Here is a 24217-nt window from a genome sequence, read left to right on the forward strand (position 1 = left end):
TGACATCAATGATGACGACAGTGAGGACGATCATGCACGTGACGATGACGACGGTGCTGGCGATGACATCAATGATGATGACAGTGAGGACGATCATGCACGTGACGATGACGATGGTGTTGGTGATGACATCAATGATGACGACAGTGAGGACGATCATGCACGTGACGATGACGACGGTGCTGGCGATGACATCAATGATGATGACAGTGAGGACGATCATGCACGTGACGATGACGATGGTGTTGGTGATGACATCAATGATGACGACAGTGAGGACGATCATGCACGTGACGATGACGACGGTGCTGGCGATGACATCAATGATGATGACAGTGAGGACGATCATGCACGTGACGATGACGATGGTGTTGGTGATGACATCAATGATGACGACAGTGAGGACGATCATGCACGTGACGATGACGACGGTGCTGGCGATGACATCAATGATGATGACAGTGAGGACGATCATGCACGTGACGATGACGATGGTGTTGGTGATGACATTGTCGGAGCTGAGAGCAGAAGCAGGAGCTCATGGCATAAGGCAACAAATCTCAAACATAACTCTCTTCAGAACATTCACTAAACATCTGCTCAATAATTGTAACTTGTCTTCTCTTCCATCTCCAAGTGGTTCCTGTTTCTCAGGGAGACACTGACTCGGCCGTGACGAGTGACTGGCCTGGAAGTTCTCCATGTTCCTCACGTGGCCAGGTCTTTGCCCTTTAGTTTTGGAAAACAACAGGGCCTGCCTGAGATGGTCACAAATCACAGCCACTGGAGTTCTGTGCGTATGCATGCATATGTGTTTAATGAATAATTTTTCCTTGGTCATGTATGAAATAGGGTTAAGGATTTCTACCTACAGGGTTGTTCCAATGATAATAATATAAAGCACCTACAAGCCAGGTGCACATATACATTTATTAAATGCTGATCGAAAACCTTTTGAGGGAGTTATAATTAGATTCATTTTGCAGATGAGATAGTCCTTTCAGAAAATGGTAATAATACTGCATATTATCACTCAACCAGGAGGGAGGAAAGAAAGAAAGAGAAAAAGAAAGATGAAAGAAAAAGAATCATAATATGTTGAACTTTCAGAAGGAGAGAGCAGAACTGTGGTTACTAGAGGTGGGAAAGCGGGAGGAAGAGGGGGATAGTGAGAAACTGGTTAATGGACACAAAACAGCTAGTTGGAAGACTAAGTTTTAGTGTTGTACGGTTGATCTAGGCATCTATAATTAACATTAGTTCACTGCATGTTATCAAATGGCAAGAAAGGAGATCGAATGTCCTCAACACAAAGAAACGATTGTGTGGCAATGATGAATATGCTAATTATCCTGATTTGATCATCACACATTGTACACAGGTATTGATATTCAACTCTGTACTCCACAGATACATATAATCAATTTGTTTTAATTAAAAAAATAAAGATAAAAAAGAAACTGGTAATAGAGACAACAACAACAACATTAATTGGTGTTCTTGGATAAAAACTCAGTTAGGGTCACTCCGGAATAAATCATCAAAACTGAAACTAAATGCTTAATGTGCACTTGCCTGGCTTTGTGATGTGGCCTGCTCTGCAGGTGGGATGCAGAGACCCTGCTAGGGGTGAGGACCGGCAGGCTGACTGCAGCAGTGGAGCCTGCTGAGCGTGAACTTGGTGGTGGGGGCTGTGAGGAGAGGGCCAGGTCTCTGCGTGGGGACAGTGTGGACATGAAGCCAAGTGTAGCACGTGAAGGGAGGGCATGAGGTTCTTATGCTGTTGTCCAGCCCAGAGCTCCAGGACCAGGAGAGGGCGGGGGATGGAACCCAGCTCAGACACATCCCCCACACCCCCTGGGAGAGACCTGGGCCTGACAAGGTTCACAACCTGCCCTTCCAAGGAGGAAAAAAGTCATCTTGGGCATCCTTGTCCTATTGCAAAAGGAAGAGGGAGCTCAGAGAGGAGAGGAGCCAGGGGCTGGGCCCCTGCAGGAGTCTGCTGCATCAGTTCCTCTGCCCCAGGAGGGAGAGAACATGAGACATGAACTTCAGAGAGGTGAGAGAGGCAATCATCGTGCTGAAAATGAGGGCTGGGTGGTCGGAGGCCTATATCAGTGGGGGGCGCCTGAGTCATCTCCTTGCCAATTTCATTCTCATTTCAAGGTGATGATGACATCACAGGAGGTGAAGTCATTTTCTCAGAACTTAATCTGGGTCACTCGGGACTGACTTGGTCAATATGAGAACGGAGGAAGGAGTCGTGGGGGAGGAGCTGTGAGAGGTAACAGCCTCAGCTTGCAGATCAGAAGGACCATCAAACAGGTGGAGGAGCCTTGTGCAGGGCCCTCATCTTGCCCTGAGCTCTTTCACAAGGACATGCACCCTTTGGGATTTTATCCTCTTCCCCGTAACCGGGATCCTGTGCCCTTAGATATCAACTCTCCCACCAAACAGCCTTAGAAAGATTCTGTCCAATACAGCATGGTTTTGCTGTAAAGGACTCTTCAAGAGATGAAAATGTTTTTGAATATCAGTTGAACCACTTCTGAAGATACATGCTTTGTTCACAAAGGAAGAAAAAAATGTCTGAGGTCCAGGAAAGAAATTTCAAGTAGTCTAAGCAAGCCTAAAATATTGGCTAAGAGCTTTTACAATATTTATTTTCTTCATCTTGATGTTTTTGGATCATGCTTAGTATTTTTTCTCTTTTCTCTCCACACATAAAGAGAAAGGAACCACGGTTAATTACCCAACATTATCTTCATCAAAAGTCACAAACCCTCCCAAACTCAGTATTCATTAATCATACCTTTCAAATGAAGAGAAATGTTCAGAGATGATGTAGCTAGATAGTGTTTACAGGCAGAGGCAGAGCTGAGACTTGAATCCCGTCTGTCTGAGTCCCAAACGCAGGTTCTCTTTCTATTGTACACAATTTCTCTAAACATGTCTGATAACAGGAGTCAACTGAGGCACTCACTAAAGTTACAGATTTTATGGTCCCCTCTCTGGGAATTCTGATTCAAGTTTGGAAAATGTTACACTCAACTGCATCAAGAGAGCCTTATGCATAAAAGAAATTAAAAATAAATTTTAAAAATAAATAAAATTCGTGGAAACCATGAGCTGAAAGCCCAAGGATCCTCCCAGGTGTTTGAGGTCTTCTCCCACCAGCCCTAATAGCTCTTGACAGCCAGTAGGGGGCAGCAAAGAGCTTTCCACGTGTTGTGCTCTTCGCTGCAGTGAGCTTGGGAAGTAATCACCTGGGAAGGAATTTCTGGGCATGAAACTGCGGCATCGGTTGCAGGGTCTGAGGCTAGTCAGGTGGGCAGGATGCAGATGATGAAGGATATGCCTTGCTGGGGAGATGCGTATAGATGTGCAGAAGATGGTTTAACTAGGGAAGCAATAATTCTTGTTAGTTTTAGGAAGCTCGTTTTCAGTGGCTGCATTGCAGCTGCTTGTGATGGGAATGCACACGGGAAACTCAAGAGTAAGGGTCTTCTTACACTAAGAAAGTGACTTCCCCTCTAGGCTGCAGTTTAATGTGTAAAATGGGAGGAATAATAGCATCCACATCATAAGTTTGTCACTAAGTGAATTAACCCATGTAAAGTGTTTAGTATGATGTCTGCCAGATACTTACCTATGGGTTAAATGTGAACTATTAATAATAACTTCATAATGTTTTCAGAGATATTTGTGGTATAGTTAGCAGTACATGGTATAAGTTGTGGTATAATTAACAGGTGATAGGCTGGGTATAAGGTGAGCAGAATGGTAGGGCCATTCACAAAGGCCAGGCATGAATGTACAGGAGCCGGGAGAGGAGGGGGCAGACCAGGGGGCAGCCACGTCTGCAGCCAACTGTCCGGGTGAGGAGAGGGATATTGAGGACCCAAAAGTCACCAGTGAATAGAAGGGAACTGTAGCCAGAGGGCTGGAAGAGGTCTCCCAGAGAGATGGCCAAGCAAATAATTAAACAGTGGGTTGGAATAAACTTGTAGAAGAGGAGAGAGGTAAGATCTGACCACAGGGAGCTCTGGCATTGAAGGTCACTGAGGCAGTAGGAGAGCAGCTGGGCAGGTGTGAGGAGGACAGGGAGGGACAGCCCAGGAGCCAGGAGCAGCAGGTTTTCAAGGAGGAAGTAGCTGGCAAGGTACAGTGCAGCGCAGATGTCCAGCAGGATGGGGCTGGGGAGGGGACGTGATGGGTGAGCTTCCCAAGAACAGCCCCAGTGAGGGCAGAGGTCCAATGGCAGTGAGCCCAGCAGTGAGGGGGTGGGGGGAGAGGCAGCGGACAGTGAGACAGGTGGGGGGTAATGTGGGTAGCTGAGGTGAGGCCATATCTTGAAAGATCCTGGATGCCAACCTATGGTTTGCTTATAAGTAGACATCAGGAACTAATAAATAATCATAATACTAGCAGCTCACATACATCGAGCGCTAAACCGCCAGTCAGTGTTCTAAGCACCTTACCTGCATGATCTCCTCTTACCTTTGCAGCAACCATAGGAGGCGAGGACTGGAGGGCACAGAGAGCTTGCATGACTCCTTTAAGTTCTCACAGCTTGCAAGAGGTCAAACCCAGGTGGTCCCACTCCAATTCCCACCTTTAGAGACACCTGGGCAGGGCTCTGCTTTAGGAAGACAGGACTAGCTGGGGTGTGTAGGACAGTGTAGAGGAGAGAAGAGGCCTGAGAGCAGAGGGGAGAGTCTGCTGCAGCGGAGGTCGGGAGCAGAGGAGCCCACCTGCCTCGCTGGGTGGATGAAGTCAGTGATTTGAGGGGGGGATATCTAGGTGAGGAAGAGTTCACATTATATCATATTTATGTAAAATGCTTGCCTATGCAGACAATATCTCTGTAAAGTTATACAAAGAGCTGAGGAGGGGCAGAGGGACACTGGGGGTCAGAGGTGGGAAAAATACCTCTTTCTTTACTGTATACTCTTGTGTGGTCAGACGTTTTCTTTAACTGTGTGTGTTTTCCTGCTTTCTTAAGCATTTCAAACATGCAGAATACTACTGAAGATAATGTACTCAGTAACAAGTTTTATTACATATTGCTGTTTTGCCATTTGGCTTCGGATTGATTTATTTTTAATATACACACACAGGCCCCCCAGATGGATGACCACCTCTCTCTGTGGCTATTTTCACAGTCCCTCCCGTCCTCTCTACCTTGAAGTAACTGCTGTACCGAATTGTTTACCATTCACATGGATGTTCTTATATCATTTTTTAAAATTGGGATGTTTGTAAAGTTTATAAATGTGATGTAATGTATTATTGCTCTGTAACATAGTTTTTAATTAAACACGTTAAGGAGCTTCCTTTTATTTCTATTTTGGAGAGAGTTGTTACTCATGGGTAAATTTGTTCCATAAGCTTGAATTTGTTACATTCTTTTATTTCTCCATGTTAACTAAGGTGTTCTCTCCTTTTTGCTCCTTTGGTGTGTAAATGTGTTGAATCTCATTACCAGATTTTCTGATATTAAGCCATCTTTGCATTTTGGCAGAAATATCAAATGGATCGTTATCAAATGGATTGTTATCATTTCAAATGGATCATTGTTTAAGGTCACTGGCCTTAAAGCACTCTAATGGAGAGTTGGTTTAGAGTCAGCCAATGGTAGTATTTTGTGGGAGCTGTTCCATATATTTAGGATAAAACGACGTTCCTAATTATCTAATCTTCCTGTTTATAATCTTCAGTGGCTTTCTTTTGCTTGCTGAATTTCAAGCAACTCTGAGTGTCTGCAAGGCCCTTCATGCTATGATTTCAACTTCAAATTCATTGCTTATCTCTGGCTTCTTTCCTAAACCTCTCATATCCAATCCAACACAAAAGTTGGCAACTGTCATCATTAAATGATTTTTTTAATTCAATTCTTATTTTCCATATTTATAATCATTACTTTAGTTCAAGCCTCCATGTCACTGTTGTTGAAAATCCTGAGATGGACCCCCTCCCCTCAAAGGGAAAGGCCAAATTCCTTAATATAAGACCTCTGAAAGCACATTCTGCCTGCTGGGCTCATCCACTCAAGAAGACCCTCTGGATGACAATTTGCAGTCTACACCCGTGGCTGCATTTTGAATCCCTTCTCAAAGCAGCTTCCCCTGCTACACATTTTAGTCCTAGAAATTCTGTCATTTTGCAGCCCTCATGGCATAGCCCTGCCTGTCAGAACAGATATCACCTCTCCTTCCTGGTGGCTCATTGTTGTCATCGTGCCTATGTAGTCTCTGGTCATTAAGAGCTGCCAATGGCATCTGACACTTCTAAATCCCACCATTCCTTTGAAACCAGGGAGCCCATTTCAAGATGACATTTCTCCCTGTTGTCTCTGGTACCACGGAGCTATCCCCAGATGCCAGTGGCCCTCACCCACAGGCATGTCTTAATGTCCTCATGATGGGAGCATCCTCCAGGAGGTCCCAGGGGACATGGGCAGATGGTATCTAAGCAAGTTGCATGTAATAGATTCATTAAAATCCCATCTGAGCCTACAAGTGCCTCCTTCTACATTATATCAGGAATATTCCTGCACGTCCATCTCTTTGAGTATTTGCCATTGTTGAACACAGTGTTTAGTGAGCTAATCAAGCAGAGGGTAAGTACCACATCCAACATTTTAAATATCAAGTCCTGGGTAAGTGTCCCAGATCAATAACTGGCACAATCCAATGTTATATTTCATCCCCCATGGTCTGTCACCCTTAGAACGCTTCCCATTCATGTTTCTCATAGATTTGCATCAACAAAGACTAGGAAGATTCTATAACTTTGTCGATATGTGGAGGTTCGTCTCCTGCAGCAAGGCCTTCGTGTCCCCATCCGGAGATGTCCCGCATTGCTGAGATGAAACTCTTGTTATCAGCACAGAGGCAAAGGACAGTAAGAGGTGTCAGGAGGAGAATCGTGAAGTCATTGAAAAAAAGTTTAAATATATATTTATTTTCAATTGATGAATAAATTGTGTATATTTATTATATATACATGATGTTTTGAAATATGAGGGTACTTCTAAAAATTTGCAGAAAAATAGAATTAGAAGATAATATGAGTCTTTCCATAAACTGTTTGAAATACCCTCCTATGTATCCATGTGGAATGGCTAAACTAAGCTAATTGGCATGCATTAGTGGACAGTCTTATCATTTTTCATAGTGAAAACTCTTAAAATCTACCCTCTTAGTGATTTTCAAAACTACAGTACATTGTTATTTACTATAGTCATATATATTTTTTATCTAATTTTTAAAAATTTTAAAAGCAGGGAGAGCCTGGTTCCTTTACACCTGAGAGGGGGTTGATTTTACTGTTAAGGAATGTTCAGAGGGATTGGAGAGTTCAAAGTTCTCAACCTTGCTTGCATCTACCCAAATGTCTCATACCTTGGGGTCCCACCTTCTCCCCATCAGGTTCCTGAACTTGGCCCGAGAGACCTTACAAAATTATCCATGTAATGGTCGCTATAATTCAGTGACCCTTACCGACAGACTCTAGACCTGGCCACATTCATGAACACCTGACCTGTAGCTACATTAGCAAAGGGGTTCCTTTGGAATTGCCATGGGGGCTTTGATTTTCTACTTGTAGCCTGTGTTGAGAACCCAAGGCTTTAAGTCTGTCATTTTCTCTAGATATGCGCTCTGGTCAGGTCAGAAGCTGCCAGCACATGTTTCAATATAACTACTAAGTGGTTTGGCCAATTATGGATTCAACATCTCACCTTCCACCTGCACACACCATGCCAGCTGCAGGAGATCTGAGTACTCCCGGGGCTGCTGCATAAAACATTCGATCAATGTCCCATTTTTCATTGGTGATGAGATTAGACGTTCGTGTGTCAAATGGGTAATCAATTAAATTTCAGAATCCAATTCCAGAGTGAGTCTGTTTCACAAGGCCACTTCTGGTAGCAGTAATCGTATCGCTCAGGGTATTGGCAGGAAAGAGTTGGCACACCCATGGGGTAGTGAGAAGGGTGTTATAAAGGGACTGTTTTCAATGTTTTTCTTTTTTTTTTTTTTAACTGAAAACAGCCCCATAAAGAACAAAGTCCTAAAGAACATTTTAAAAATAAATTTTCTTTTATGTGAGCATAAGATAAAATCCCAAACTGCCCAAATAAACTATACAGCTGGGTGAATCTTCACAAAGTAAAAATTGCATGTTTAACCATCCAGGTCAAGGAAAAAATAAAAACAGTAACAGCACCCCCTCCCCAAAGGCTCCTTCAGGTCCATCCTGTCACAACCCTCATCCCCAGAGATTGTTAGGACCCACCAGCCCTCAGACCCTGATTTCTATCACCAGAGATGAATTTTTCCTGTATTTGAAATATCCATACTACACACTCACACACAGAAGAAACAATACATGTGCACCTCATTGTGTCTGGTTTAGTTCACTCTATGCTGTTAACTATGGTAATATACTCTTTTTATGTTTATTTTAAAAAGCTATTTATAAAAATAGCTCTTTTTAATTTGGTATTATACTATGTGAGTATACAACATTTGTTTATCCATTTCCCCAAATATGAACATTATGATTTGGTTTTTGTGTTTTGTTTTCTCTCCAGTTTTGTTACAAATGGTGCTACTATAAAAATTCTTATGCATGGCTTCGGTAAACAAATGCTCTTATAGCTCCCAGTTATTATCTGGGAATGGAATTTCTGGGCAATAAAGTATTCATTTGTTCAGTTTTTATAGATATTGCCAACCAGTTTAACAAAATGGTCATAACGATGTACACTCTTACCAGCTTAGTGTGAGCATTGCAGTGACAAATCCTCGCAGCACTTGGGAATGTTCATTCATTTCATTTTAGCTGTTGGGGTTATGGGAGCATTCACTGGGATCTCATTTGGTTTAAATTTGCATTTGAATAAAGAGGTTGAAAATTCTTTCAGATACATGCTGGCCTTTTGGATATTATCTTTTACAAAGTGCTTGTTCAATCTCTTCCTCATTTTTCTATTGAATTATCTCTCTTTTTCTTATTAATTTAAAAGATTAGTTTATTCTGGATATGAGTCCTTTGTCAGATAATCATCTTCTCCCACCTGTGGCTCGCACAATTTTTCTATTAATGGTGTGTTTTGATTACAGAAATTCTTAATTATATACTAGACAAATTTATCTTTTTAAAAAATACCTTATGGTTAATACATGTTTTTCCTGTTTAAAAAACTTTGCCTACACTATGACATTAAGCTATTGTCTTATGTTACTTTTTAGAATTTATAACAATGTTCCTTTTGCACTTAGGTTTAAAAAGTTATCTGGAGTGAATTTTATGTATGCAGCAAAGAAGGAATCACTATTTATATTTTAAAACTACAAATATCCAATTGATCCAGAATCATTCATTTATTTATTATATTTATGCGTGTGTTAGTGGAAATTTCGTTCCATTCTGTTCCTCTATTTGCCTATTTTTGCACCAATTATTGCAGTTTTTTAATTATAAAACTTTATGTATATCTTAATAGCTGGAAGTAGATATTCTCCATGTCTGTTCTATGTTCAGGATTATATGGGCTATTCTTAGCCACTTATATTTACATAAAAATGACACAGGTAGAAGAAGTAGTGTCCAATCCAATTTGACCCCAAATTCAAACTTCCTTGGTAGTTGTATAAGTACATACACCCACAGCCAGTGATCCAATAACTGTTTCCTGGTCCACATGCAATTTGGTAGTCTCCTTTGTTACCAAATTAGGCTCTTGAGTCCCAAAGTCATAGAAATTAACAATGCACCCAGCAGTAAAACAGGCAATGCTTTATTAAAAGAGGAGAAAGGCTTATGCATAAGGGGGGTAGCAGCAGTAAAGCTAGCCCCCTGAGGGGAGTTGTTCAGGATCTTTTATAGTGAAAGGAGTTAAGGGCATAGCCCAGCGTCACTGGAGGTGTCCATTCTGTTCTTCCTGGTTGCATCATAGGTGCACGCTCAGTTAGGGCTTTGGTCCTTGCACCTGCTCACTAGGTCCAAGATGGTGGCAATGTTCATCATTGTCACCCCAGGAGGGTCATTGTAGTGGTCACCTTGAAGTTTTGTGTGCATGTGGGAATTCCTAAAGGGGTCTTAAGGTTAATCTGTAACTTATTTTTACAATTACAGTAGACAATCCTTGGTGGGGGGGGGGCGGATTTTGCAACTCAGTGAATATCTATTCCCCTCTTATCTCAGTTTATTTTGTCAGGGTGGGCCATGAGGTAATTGTGTGCCCTGGGGGTATCTCATGACTGAGGAATGGAAAAGTAACAAAGTGTCCTCTGCAGGGAAAATGGAGTCAGTTTGGTTCACAGGCCCAGCCTTACTCTGTCTCACTTTCCCATTGACTCCTGGCTTGCCCTGTGACTAACATTGGCTCAGGCAACATCAGCCAGCGTCATAGGCACTGAGGCTTGGTCTCCAGGAACACTCATTTTCCGGCTCCTTCCTCTCAGAACCCAGATGTTATGCTGTGAGAAGCTCAACCAAGCCACCTGGAGAAGCCACGTGAAGAACTGAAGTCCTAGATGACAGCCCTGACTGAGGTCCCACCCAGCAGCTAGCAGGAACTCACCAGCCACATGAGTGAGTCCTCCTGGAAATGGATCCTTCAGCCCCCTCTGAGTTTTCCCAGCTGGAGCCATGTGGAGGGAGAGGAGCTGCCACTATTGAGCTTTGCCCAAATTTCAGGATTATGAGAAAATGATTATTTTTGTTTTGAGCCACTGACACTTGGGGATGGTTGATTGGTCAAAAGGGTGTCCAAATCATGTACTAGCAGAAAAAGAAATGAAGCTGTCACATGGGTAATGTGGAGGAAAGAATATTACCTCGTAGTCTTGTAGATCTGGGGATTTTCAGGCAAAATGTTGAAAGTGACAACTGACTTTTTTACCTGCCTGTGATAAAGTACAGGAGGAGCAAGTTAATATAAATAAAGAAAATTTCAGTTATTAAGCAGAATTTGGAGAATATAAAGGAGCCAGAAATTACTGTGTTTAAAACTAAAATTGTTTCTCATCCCTAGTCTGTCTTAGTAAAATATTTGCAATGTAAAAAATGACCTCCAGGTGAAAATTAAATCTAAGGAACTGTCTGTAAAATGTGGCTTCATGGTCAAGATCTGTTCAAGGGTGTGACCATGAGACCCTTTGTTACGACCTCAGAAAAGCTCAGAGCAGAGGCTCCTAGACTTAGCTAGGCAAAAAATGGCTCCTAAGAATCTTAATATGTCTCATAGAACTTCTCAACTAGATAAAAGGGCTTTTAAGAATCTTAACAGAGTTTTCCTACAATACCTAGACTGAAAGCACAAAATAAGAAGAGACATGACGAGATTTTGGGGGTAGGGGAAATTTTATCTAATGAAATAAATCTTAATTATATTCATAGAAAACCCACAAAAATTTTAAGACATATTAATGGAAAAGGCAAACAAGGATAAAAGGTACAGAGAAATTTAAAATATGAAAAGAAGCCTCTGAGCCTCTAATTTTCTATGAGCAGGGAGCAGGCTGACAAAGCTACTCAGCTGTAAACATGAACCATTTCTTATGGAAAAGGCATAAGGACTCAGAGGACAGAGTCAAGAGTGCAGAGCCATGGAGAACCACTCTCAAGAACAAAATCTGGCTCTAAGCAAAGACTAGTGACATGTGGCTATGGGTGGGTGACCATGTAAGGAAAGTGAAGGGAAATGGTCAGGGCCCTTCAGGTATTCAGAATCTTGCTGAGCATTTGATGTAAATATACACATGTGCCCAAGTGTTCCTTGTTTATTGTCTTATGTAATTGCACATGTGCACCCAAGTGTCCTGGGTTATGGACTTAAGGATAAAGGACAAGTGGCTTCACAGGGACCCCTGCCCCCAGGACGCCCCCCCTGGGGGGGGCACGGGGAAGCTGCTACTACTGCTGGAGGCTGTTGCTGCCCGTGCCCCCAGGACCCTGCAGGAGGCCACCACTGCTGCTGCTGGAGGCTGCTGCAGCTGCTGGTGAGCTTGTGTTGTCTGCCAATGGCTTCTGGGACCTTTCCCAATTACCTAGCTTGTGGGCCTGCATGTGAGGGGTCTGGCGACCCAGTTTGTACAACAGGCTTGAGGGGTCTGTGAGCCCTAGCCCTAGCAATACAGACTGCCATGTGCCTTTCATTTTTCCCTGTTTGATTGAGGTATCTATTTCCGTTTTCCTGTTCTTACTTCACCATTAATATTGGATGTGTTGCAGGAAGGCCAGATAACTCTTCTCTGTAGTTTACAGGACTTCTGTAAACTTATTGTTACCTGAACTGAATTTAGATGATGATATCCTGGACTTTAAGCCTGAATCTGATCCCATTATGGGATAGAGATTGAGGAAAATTTGACAGCCTTCCAGACCTAGTCATTCCACACCAGATGATGCCATGTGGAGCAGAGACAATGTGTTACTTTCCTATAGCTGCCATAATGAATTACCACAAATTTAGCAGCTTGGTCTAAACCATTCATTATCTCACAGTTTTCATGGGTCAGAAGTCTATGCATAGCAGCTCAGATAGACTTTCTGCCTAGGGTACTGAAGGGTTGAAATCAGGGTTTTGATAGGGTTGTGTTCCTTTCCAGAGGCTCCAGGAAGAACCCACTTCCAAGCACATGTAGATAGGTTGTTAGCAGAATTCAATTCCTTTCCATGTGTCCCTCTTCATCTTTAAGATAGCAACAGCATGTGATTTGAATCATTCACACCTGCCTTTCTGTCTTTCTTTTCTGCTTTTAAGATCTTAAGTGATTACGTCGGGTCCACCCAGATAATCCAAGATAATTTCCTTATCTTCATGTCATATAACATAACTAATTACTGGTGTTACATTTTATCATATGCCCAGGTTCTGGGGATCAGAATGGGACATTTTGGAGAAGTCATTATTCTACGTACCTTAAATAAGTTTTCCCCTTGAGCTCTGCCCCAATTTCAGAACATCAAGAAAATAGATTATTTTGTTTAGATTAAGTCTCTAAATTTTGGGGTGGTTTATTATACATTCATAGAATATGTATATGTGTGGTATATATGATGCACATATTGGGGTGGTTTAATACATATCTGTAAAATTGTAATATGTAATGACATTTTTTTTCTTTTTCCTTTTTGTCTTTTTTACTGACCGGTAACGGGATCACAACCCTCGGTGTCGCGCCTGTACCGGGGACCAGCAACGGGATCGCAACCCTCGGTGTTGCGCCCGCACCGCGCTCAGCCAGTGAGCGGGAACCGGTCTCCACATGGGATCCGAACCCTCGGCGGGAGCGCCGCCGCACTCCCAAGCAGTGCACTCTCCAGTGCGCCACCAGGCCGGCCCTGTAATGACATTTTTTAAATGAACATATATATCACAAAGGATACATAAATAGCTAGATAGATAATTTATCTAACTCTTATAGTAATTCTTGGAAGGAGTATTTGCTTAATATTTTTTGATGCTGTTACAATCAGAGATGAAAATATAGTTGAAAAACAATTTTCCATAGTGAATAATATAGAAGAATGATATGTAATTGGACAGTATGTCCCCCTTGATCCAGTCCTTTTAGTACAGACAGGGTGAGCTAGATCGTACAAGAATGCATTACTGCAGTGGTGCGTTTGCTGATAATATAAGGATTATGATTGTTCTCAGATACCTTATAGTTGATGGGTAAAAACCCTTGTATTCATTGAATTGCAAATTGTGTAAGTATGTATTATATATTCTGCTTCTTATTTCCTATAATAAAAAACCTAAGATAATATATACAGATGATACACCAAATGAATTATCTTTTTAAAGATAATTGGACTCTTTTCAAATTGACATTTACATTCTAGAAATATTATTTTTCAGGAACAAGGCAGGTCATACACATTCCAGTTAAATGATCTTTTCTGCACCTTCTCTGATGTCCTCAGTTCAACATAGTGAGGATTCTTTGATGTCCCTCAAGTGATTTAGAAATGTGTCACGAGTAATTTGAGACTAATAACCGTTAAAATGCTGATGTTTGCAAGTGATATACTTTATAAATAGAGCAATTCAAGGTTATCTCTATAAAATTCTTCTTGATTGCATTTTGATGTCTCCTTAAAATTGTGTGCTGTAAATTTTCTCTCTATCCCCCCTTCCCATGCACTCTCTCTACCTTTCCCACTGGGATCCAAGCTCACGGGTACTAACCTGAATGGAAAACATCAACAGACTCTCATGAGCTTCCAGGGCCTTTGCTTCCAGGATAGATCTGACTAATAGGGAGCTCTGGCAAGAGATGGGAAGAAGGGCAGGTGGTAAAATCAAGGTGCTTGTTCTTTTCGCTCTCTCCCTATGAAATCTCTCAAGGTTGGCTGTGTTCCTTAACGAGCGTCCCTGCTCACACTCTATGTTCCAGGGACTGTCCCTCCACCAACCCTATAGGGCTCGAGGTGCCAGAGCTCACCACTGTGACTAGCTTCAGGAAATGGACTTTTCTTCGTGGACTCCCTCAATCCTGCACGAAAGGAAGGATGAAATGCATCCTTTTATAAATTGCCCTGATGTAAATTCTCAAGTATTGGTGTGCCATCTCTTTCCTGCCAGGATGTTAACTAATAAAAGTTGGGATGATTTATCTCCCAACATATTTTTACTTAAAACTCTGGGTTAGCTCATGGAATTGGAGTCTGAACTTCACTTCATTAGTCATGTGCACTATAAGAAGGGAAAATGTTGCCAAACACTGGTCTGAGAAATAAAGTTCAACCTCTGAATTGGATCCTACATGCCCTTCAGATGTAAGAACATAATAATGTCATCTGTCCATTATAAGAAATAGTGAATCCTGGCATTTCTGAGGATCCACACTGAAGTGACAGTAAGACTTCATCTGATCTCACCCTTTCATCCTCTCTGTGGGAAAACCGATGTCCAGAAAGTGGCGATCACATTCCCTGTGTCACAGTGGGAGTCGCATGCTGAGTGGAGGCACTCGCGAACTGAGAACCTGGAGTTCTGCTTTCTACGATTGACTCCACCGAGGAACACTGGGCGTCAAGCACATGCCAAGCTCTGTTTTAGGGGTGAACAGGCTGATGCCACTCCTGCCCTCCTGCGTCTTCCATTCTTATGGGGAAAACAGAAAGTTAAGAGTTAACCAAATAATTATAACTTGTCCTTCCTATTGTGAATGAGACAAATAATAACAAGGAAACCGACTTTGGGACACACAGAGAAGATATTTCTGCAGAGGTGATATTGAAGCATGTACTTAAGAAACTCATTCATTTAATCACCCAAATGTACACAGTGACTGCCTACTGCATCCCAAGCACTGTGCTGAGACTTAACGGTGAGTAAAACCTGACATTATAGTAGAAGCAAAAGAATTAATTTAAAAAATTGAAGATATGAAATGACAGGAGTTGTGATGGTCACCAACAAGGTTCATCCAAAATCCATGAAGGGTATTCAGTGCAGTTAGATCAGAGAAGGTTTCTGGGAAAGTGATGCTCACAGTTGGGTGGTAGTCAATTGAAAGGGGAGGGGTAGAAATAGCATTCCAGGACCCCCAAACAAAACACACAAAACATGCACAGGTGTGCCATGGCCCAGCAAAGGGCAGCAGAGAGGGCTTCAAGGATTGGAAGCCCACAGTGTGAGAAAAAGCCAGGTGCAAGAGAAGGCCTGAGAGTGGGAGCCAGACCACACAGGGCTCTCCAGCCTTCTTGAGGACATTTGCTGTCAACCTCCAACCATTGGGAGGTCACTAAAAAGCCTTAACCCTGTGTGTGTGTGTGTATTTGTGTGTGCATGTATTTGTGTATATCTTTGTATGTGTTTGTATATATATGTTTATTTGCTTGTGTATATGTGGGTATTTGTATATATGAATGTATATGTGTATATCTATATATGTGTGTTTTTGTACATATGTGTATTTGTGTCTGTGTATACACCCAGACACAAAGATTACTCTCCCTGTAGCACAGGTGAAAAGAAGATAATCCTGTGAAGAACTGGGGAAAGCTGGCTAGGAAGTCAGCACAATCTGTGCAAAGGCCCTGAGGACAGAAGAGTTTTGCATGTTTCCTTGAGGAACTGAAAGATGACCAGCGTGCTGGAGCATCATGACTGTGGTGAAGACAGTTGTGAGATGAGGACAGGGATTAGGCAGGTGCCAGTTACCAGACCATGCTGACATGAAGGCTTCCATTTATTTACCCTTGGGAGCAGGTGTCCTGGGAGGCACCCATGCCATCTCCTATTCTTCACTCACTAGCTGTGGGCCAGTCCCTAGTCCTTTCAGAGCCTTGGTATCTTCCTCTGTCCAACTGTGCAAACAGGACCACAGCTGCAGGACTGCCCAGGAAAACTGAATGAGGTATAACGTGCATAAAATGCTTGGTGCAGTGTGGTCACCACGACTATCATGACTGGATCTCAGGCAGGTCTCTTCATTTTAGTTTCCCCATCAGCACAATGTTGGCATTGAACTAGGTCAGGGACTAAGGAACTGCATGTCCATCAGAATCAGCCCAGGAACTTAAGATATAGAGCCCACCACATACCCCCAGGCCAAACCTAAGTCTACTAACCTATAATTCGCAGGGGCAGGGCCTGGGAACCTGCGTTTTCAAACACACACACCAGGGGCTGACATCTTGAAGCCACTGAATGAGATGCCCTCAAAACATTCTGTGAATCATGACCCTAAATCTGAATCTGTAGCTAGCTGAGTGTGACTCTCTGGAGGTCACCTCTGCCACCAACCTACCTGTTCTAGGCCCCCGGCAGAGCCTCTGCAGGTTACACTGGACGCCTTCTCTCCATCTCCCTCTCTGTTCATAATCTAATTATCGCAGCAACCAGATGTGACAGGCTCCCTTTCAAACCCATTTAAACATCTCGAAGGGCACAATTCAAGACCTGGGCCTTTTATCATTTGCTAGGCCCCAGCCCTAGAAGCCTGGAAGACCTTCTTATGCTGATTAGCGATAAAATGTCCTTCTGCCAGAATAATCTGGTTATCAGGCCCTGGAGCAGCTGTGCGCTGTCACAATCAAATCCGCCTGCAGAGAGCGTATGGCGGGGTCAGCCTCCTGGAAGAGAGCCCCTGCTCCCTACACAGCCCTGTTTCCTAATGCTTCTGTGTGTCTGTACCTCTCTCTGTATTTTTGAAAACTTGATGGATGTAAAGGTGTCTTACCCCAGGAAAATAAATACACTTTTGCAGACTGATTTACCCCTGTCTCCAGAGCTATGGGCTACTACAAATCCCTTGCTGGATTCCTGTCACACTGCACCCCCTCTGGGGAACATGAACCCATTTCCACCCTGTTACTCACCACACACGGCCTTCTGTGTTTCCTTCCTGGCCTTTTCACATAGTGTGCTTTTCTTTTTAGATACACGGGATTGTACTGTGTGTATTGTTCCTTGTTTGAGTGATTGGACAAATAGAGGAAAAGAGCCCAGAGTTTGAGATGGAAGATCTGAGCTCAAATTCCATCTCTACTTACCAACTATCTAAACTTGGAAATATTATTCTACGAGATCTCCTACCACCACTGATAACCTGAGGGAATTAGACAATTTACCAGACAGCCCCTTGCCTCAAGTAAGATGAGTGCGTGGGAAAGCTCTGTGTACCTGTGCAGTATATGGTAGCTGCTGTAATGATGTTGACAAGATGACAGCAGCTGACATTGTTTGAGTATATACCATATCCCCAGCATTGTGTTCCTGGCTTGAAATGGATTAATTAATATGGTTGCAAAATAACTCTGGAAAGAAGACAAAAAGCCAAGGATTTTGTAACTTATTTGGTAGGAAAACCTGGCTAGAAACAGAATGACACTATTCATAGTTTTCATTTATTTTGTTCTTATGCATATTCATATCTCTCTGCAAAAACAGTAATGAGTTTTATTACAGAGTTCTGCCCTTGACCCTTTTTGGGCATTTCACAATATTAGGAACATGCACTGTATTATATTAACTTCTGTGATTTGAAACATCATGAATTCTGAAACATTTCTGGGCCCATAGGTTTTGGACAAGAGATTTGGGCCTGCATATATTGTACTCATTTTTAAGATGATAACACTAAAATTAAGAATTGTTTAAGTACTCTGCCAAGATCAGTTGATAAGTATGTGGGCTGGGATTTGAACCTAAACTTGTCTGATACCATAGACCATTCTGTTTCTACCAGAATATGCATGCTAAAAGTGATCTAAAAAGCAGAAGGAAAGCTTGGACTAAGTGAACTTTAAATGTCCTTTGTAACTCTGATGTCTGTTGACCTCGGACTAAAGCAGCTCCTATTCATGATCTATTTCTCTCATGCAGTCATGCTTCATGTTAGCTTTTATTTAACAAGTGTACTGCTCAATTTAGAATTGAGGAACAAGTAACCATTAAGTTTTTCTAGTATGTTTTTTTCCTTTTTGTCTTTTTTCGTGACCGGCAACGGATCGCAACCCTCAGTGTCGCGCCCGTACCAGACCGGGACCGGCAATGGGATCGCAACCCTCGGTGCTGCACCCGCACCTCGCTCAGCCAGTGAGCGGGAACCAGTCTGTATGTGGGATCCGAACCCTCGGTGGGAGCGCCGCTGCGCTCCCAAGCAGCACACTGTAGCAGTGCACCACCGGGCCGGCCCTTTCTAGTATGTTTTGGGTGACGTATCTGTTAGGGTCAACGTTGTATTTAGGAAACAATTACATTTAGACATTTCAACTGAAAATCCTGCAAAGAAGGAACTATTTGCAGAGGTAAAGGAAAGCATTAGCAGAACTGATGTGGTATGTTGAGACACCCTGAGACTAGCAACCCTGGGCTGCAGGTGCCACCCCAGCTATAAAGAGGACAGGGAGGACCCAGAGTTGTCAGATCCCAGCAAGGGCTGGAGCTGTGCAGGAGAGGCCACCAGGCAGCAGCTGTGGTCAGAGAGGGAGGCAGCCACTGCCAGATCGTAGCACCAAAGTAGGGAAAGGACAGCCAAAAACACCCCGTTGGTCTCTTATCCTGCCCTCTGATCTTCTGCCAGTGCTGCCTGATGGCCAAACCCAAACACAAGTGGGAGAGCCAGGAACCCAGAAGAGCTAATTCATTAGGGTTCAGCCTCACAGAGCATAGAAAACAGAGGGGAGTGGGCCGCAGATCTGTGGGCAGAGTGGATAGAGAATAACAAGTTCAAGTGTCCCTTGTGAGTCATGAGATGGTGTTGCATGGTGATTTGGAATGTGAGCTGTGAGCTCTGCACCCAGAATGCCTCATGTATCAGTCAGCTTGGGCTGCTATAACAAAGTACCTTGGACTGGCTGGCTTAAACAATGGAAAATTTTTTCTCACAGTGCTGGCAGCTGGAAGTCTGAGGTCAGGGTAACCGCATGGTCAGGTTCTGGTGAGGGCTCTCTTCCTGGTTGCAGGTGGCTGCCTTCTCACTGTGTCCTTACACGGCAGAGAAAGAGCACTCCAGTCTCTCTTCCTTTTCTTAGAGAGGACACTCATCCCATCATGGGGTCTCACTTTCATGACCTCGTATAATCCCAGTTATTTCCCAAGGCCCCACCTCCAAATACCATCACATTGGGGGTTGTTCATGCTTCAACATATGAATTTTGGGAGGACACAATTCAGTTCATAAGAACGTGGTTAAACTCGAAATTTCCTTATATCTTTCATCAATGCACTTATTGATTTAGAAACATTTTTTGGACATTTACAATTGTCTTCATCCTCCTTTCTTGTCTTTTTCTACTACGAACACTTACGGTGGGTACCATGTATTTTACATCATTAAATCCTGAATAATTTTATGAATAAGGCACCTGAGGTGTGAAATACTATTAACACATGGACTCAAGACTGAGAACATTTTATTGGCCGGAATTGTTCTTATGAAGAGAATATTATATTTAAGAGAAATATTTTATTAGCTTTTTGAGAGAGAAGTGAAACCACACACATAAAAAAAATTCTGGTATAAAGGCTCCCAAGGAAAATGCGTCTGAAGATCCCTGAGTCTCTTGTTTGACAAGCATCTGGTGGGCCTGGGGCTCTAAGCTGGGTAGCAATGCTGACGCAGGCTTGCACTCTTCTGCGCGGTGAGGATTTAAGGATGATGTAGAGCTAGAGCCTAGAAAGAAAGGGGAGCTCCTGAGCTCAGTGTCCATGAGGCAGCAGATGGATGGAATGGAAAACAGGAGAAAAATAAAGTCAACAAATCAGCCCATGCAGAGGCCTGGGTGAGAAGGGCATTCTAACTATCCATTTTTGTGAGTTGTTTTCTACATATGGGGATGCAATATAAACCTTCCTTCAGGAAAGCCTACAATGCTCACTGAGACTTTGGTGCAGATGGGTTATGTCAGGGAACTCTGAGAGGATGAGCTCTGTTTGCATGTTAGCAGGGAGTGAAAACTGGTTCAGCATATGTCAACAGGACAGCACAAAGACACCTGTGTAACCTCTGATTTATAGAAGAGCAACCTGAGGTTTGACGAGTGCATTGTCTAAAGCTACATTACTTGTATGTGGTAGAATAAAGTTGAATTTAGATTTGTCTGACTGGAGTGACTGAATTATTTACACTCTTCTGAAATGCTTCCAAAGTGATTGACATCATGATGATTGCTATAAGACAGTAAAATAGGTGAATCATAAACAAATGCTTTTCTCAAAGAGCTGTATGGTAGCTATCCCTTTCCTACTTGAACACCAAAGCTGAAAGAAAGCTCACTACCCCCCCTGCCCCCCCAGGAGCCAGTTCAATTTTTTAAGATTCCTTGGGATGAAATTTATTCTATAAAATAAAAAGAAATATCACTTTAAATGCTTGAATCTTTTAGCCCCAATTTAAAGTTTTTAGGTAGCATCCAAGAAGTATTTCGCCCAAATTATCAGAAAGTCTCTCCAAGTATAAGAGGGATAAAGTCACAGCTGTAATGACCCTTTTCTCCTCAAGGCTAAGCAATGACAATGTTGTGAATGAATATTTATATGACATTTCCAACTTCCTTCTCTAAAGGTTACCTAGTGACCAGCCTTAAAGAATGCATAAGCATTATTTGAAATGAGAGTAAGTTGTTTTTGTTAAAACCAATTTATATGCACAGGATATTAATCACCAACAACTTGCCTTCTACTGAGCCAAAGACATGTTGGAAGAGACCTGGGAAAGAATTTGGGGTGCCAGATTATAGAGCAATGAAGTGAAAAACACCATCTGGTAAGTAGAAAAGATTGCACCTGAGAGGTGGCTGGAGAGAGCATTCTATGTTCACAAAGGAACAGTGGATCTGGTTCCCACATAATTGAGAGGGGAGACCAACTACGTAGGAAGGTCTATCTCTAGTAAGGACACCAGAAACCCTATAGGAAAATGTCAGTGCCCAATGCCACACTGGGATTCCTGGGGAACGCTGTGGATGTTGGTTGGCATGTCGGGCTGGGAAAGAATGACAAGAGGCATCATTACCATCTTTTTTATTTTCTGACTGTGGTCCCTTCACTGCCAAGGTCCAAGTCATACTGAATCATTGTCAAAGCATTGTCAGGTCCCTTGACAAGGAGCATAAATAAAGTCTTTGGTCAAGAACCAAGTGGGAGACAAAAGAGGGACCAGTGACAGCAGTGGCTGAGGTAAAGCCACTGAAAATGTTCTAAAGGTTTTAGAAGAGGCCAGAGTTGTGCTCTGGAACACTAGGACCTACTGCAAACAGGTCAAAGTTCAAACAGGGAAGAAGCAACACTGGATAACTGAGATGTCAGCATCTAAGAAGAATGGTGCTGGTTGTGGCAATTTTACTATGGAATGGAGTAAAAGTTCTAGATTTTAAAATATTATTAGAAATGTGCATGCTTATTACTGTCAAATGTGTACATAGAAAACAAACTACACTAATGAAGGTGGGAATACTGCAGACTGAACCTCAAAAAGAGGTTTGGATGAAATCGGCTATATTGATTAACGTTACTTTTAATGTGTCTGAGCTTTTTCCTTTAATATCATTAAAACATTATCTGTCATATGAGCAACCACAAACATAAAATACCCCAATAAATTTAAAGACACGCTGTTTGAAAACAACTAATTTAGAAATAAACGGAGAGCTATTCCACGTTCCCAGAGAGGCTCACTCAATTTTGTGAAACTTACGATTTGTCTCAAATTAATGTATGACTTAAGCATAGTTCTAACCCAACTCTTAATGTGATATTATGCTATTTGGCAAAGTGACTCTAAAGGACATCTGAAGAAAGTCAGAATAATATCCAAGGCAGTTTTATAAAAGATCAGATCACAGGAGGGGGACTTTTCCTATCATACAGGACATTTACCATACACCTAAAACAATTTAAATCCAGTGGTGCTGATGTAGGAGATAGAAAATGTAGTAGAAAGAGACAAGCTATTTTTTAAATTTTAATATACGAAAGGATAGTGGTTCAAATTTGAAGTTAAAATGATTATTTGTTAAATAGTACTCTGAAATCTGGTTCAGGGAAAAATCAGGTAGATACTCACCTAACATTGTATGTAAATTAATTTAGAGAGAATAAAGCTTTGTCTATGAAAGGTGTAGTAATAACAAGAACTGTAGACCTATATGAAAACAGGTTTGAGTAAAATTTATAAGAATTAAATGAATGTTTAAGAATCACAAAAAAAAGATGGATTTACAAAATGAAATGTCATTTATGTATATGTATATGTACTCATATATGTGCGTGTGTATATGACAAATGTAAGGAATTAACAAAATAATACAGAGGTACTTATATAATGTGAGAAAATGCCCTAAATGGTAATGAACAATTATAGAGGTAGGACATTAAATAGAATAGTTATGGGGCCGACCCCGTGGCGCACTCAGGAGAGTGTGGCGCTGGGAGCGCAGCGGCGCTCCTGCCGCGGGTTTGGATCCTATATAGGGATGGCCGGTGCGCTCACTGGCTGAGCGCAGTGTGGGCGACACCAAGCCAAGGGTTGCAATCCCCTTACTGGTCACAAAAAAAATGAAAAAAATAAAATAAATAAATAGAATAGTTATGAACAAGACAGTGTCTTTATTTTATATGCATTGTATTGGAGGAAGATGATGTATCAAGATATTGACTGATATTGTAGGACTGGTTGAAAAATTATCCTTCTGGTCTATTAAATGATAGACCAGGAAATAGACACATGGTAACAAAATGTGCATTTCAATTGCATGTTTTGATTCTCCATTATGTTTGATTATGAGAAGTGGGTCTTCTTAAAAATCTTCATTTAATAAAACCACAAATCAAAAGAGAATCACCTACTTATGAAAAGAAATATCTACTCTTAAGTCCAGATGTAAAAACAAAAACACAATTAATTTTTTAATTGCTCTTATCTCCCGGGAAATCTAAGTCATAAAATATGCTTATTTTATATGGTCAAAACTAACATTTCCATAACTATGGTTTGCCTAACTTCTAGATAATCTTGGCAATCTATATGAAAATGTGTGTGTGAGTGCATGTGCACATTTATTGTAATAATTTTGAAAAAATATATAAGCATTTGGGTCACCTTATATTCATGAACAATCATGCATTATTAGCCTCAGATATAGGTTTGTGTTTATGACTCTGCTGGCATGAAATGTCCTGATATAGTGATTTAATTCTTTCAGATTAATGAGAAAATAAAAAAGGAAGGCTTAATATGTAAGTGATATGAATGTGTCTGGTCAAATAAAATAAAACTGATATCATGGTGAGTTGTACCATAAATGAATGTGTGTGTTTTCAATATGAGGAATTAGAAAAATAGTGAGGAAATTAAATCAAGTAGCGCAAAGAAGTAAAAGATGTCAAAATCTAAACAACCTTCCCAGTTAGAGCTCATTGCCCTGTTCATGTAATGTTTCAAGCAGGCATTTTTTTTTCATTTCAGCAAAACAGTTTTATGGATCTCATTAATGTGTTTAAAATTTATTGGCTTTATGGTTTTGCTTATATTTATATTATAAATTCTATTTGATTTCATAGTTGACTCAGTAAGTATATGCTTAATTTTCTGCACAAAGGGCAACAGAGCTTTCAAATTTTCTACCCCCTTTGAGTATATAACCCCTTATCTCAAGATAGTCAGGATGAGACCCTATGTCCTGGCTGGTATCTTAAATCAGTTTCTTCCATTCTTTGCAGACTGTTTCCCCATATACAAAA

The sequence above is a fragment of the Galeopterus variegatus genome, unplaced genomic scaffold (assembly GCF_000696425.1).
Source record: "Galeopterus variegatus unplaced genomic scaffold, G_variegatus-3.0.2 Scaffold1240, whole genome shotgun sequence".
Classification (NCBI taxonomy): Eukaryota; Metazoa; Chordata; class Mammalia; order Dermoptera; family Cynocephalidae; genus Galeopterus; species Galeopterus variegatus.